The sequence below is a fragment of the Myotis lucifugus genome, unplaced genomic scaffold (assembly GCF_000147115.1).
Source record: "Myotis lucifugus unplaced genomic scaffold, Myoluc2.0 scaffold_63, whole genome shotgun sequence".
In the NCBI taxonomy this organism is placed as follows: Eukaryota; Metazoa; Chordata; class Mammalia; order Chiroptera; family Vespertilionidae; genus Myotis; species Myotis lucifugus.
In genome coordinates, this window is record NW_005871111.1 from 1,833,181 (window position 1) to 1,834,195 (window position 1,015).

Genomic DNA, 1,015 nt, shown 5'->3' on the forward strand with positions numbered 1-1,015 from the left:
TAGTCCAGTCTGGATGGAGGGGAAGGACGTTCTAGAGTAAAGAGTGGCTAAAGATATGCAGGAGAATAATGAAAGATGCAGAATAATCATCAAATGTTCAGAAAGGTTTTGCACCTTTGCATGCATGAGTTGGAAGTTTCTAGATGCATGTTTTGACCCAACAATCTGAATCATATCTGGTTTGAATATTTTTTAATATCTCTTTACAGACTAAATAGTAGTAATATTTTTAAACAACTGTTATAGAAAAACCTTTATTTACCAAGTTTGGGCCTTAGTATATTTCTTTCAAGTTATATTCTTGTCTTACGCTGGAGATATAAGAAAGTAGGAGAAGGCACGGGGTATCGGGAAATAGTCACTCTAATTCTTAGTCATTTTTATAATTTTAGAGCACTTATTTCACCTTCATTCACTTATTACATTAATTGAAGTGAAACATATATATTATTTACCAATAAATGCTTAGTACTTTAATTTATAATTACCATATTTTTAAAAACTTGAAAATCATTCCATTAAATGAAAAGAAGACAAAAATTATCTTTCTTTTGTCCTTATAATTCAAAGTATATTCAAAATAATGTTTGCATAGCAGATAAGCCTTTAATTAAATATTCAGAATGCAGTTTTTTAAGCTTAACAAAAAGGCCACATTTTGTTTAATTATGTTGATAACCTTGAATCTTTATACTAGTCTGATTGAACCAACAATTTCCAGACACTGGACTACAAAACCAAGCTAAGCTAACTCTAGTCCTATGTCTAGCTGTTAGCCAGAGCGCTCTAGGTGTCTTTCAGCCTGGCTTCTCAATCAGACTCATTAGACAGCAGTTCTGGCCTTTGTCTCCTCTTTCTGGCCATGTGTTCCATTGCTTCCTGGATTTGAGGTTGAAATCTCAAACACACTTCTAGTCAGTTGAATAATTAAGCCCCCTCGGCAGTGGAGAAGAGATTTTATTCTGTTCAAGTTTGTTTGAAGATATTCTTTAGGGTCTGGGAAAATACAGTCCAT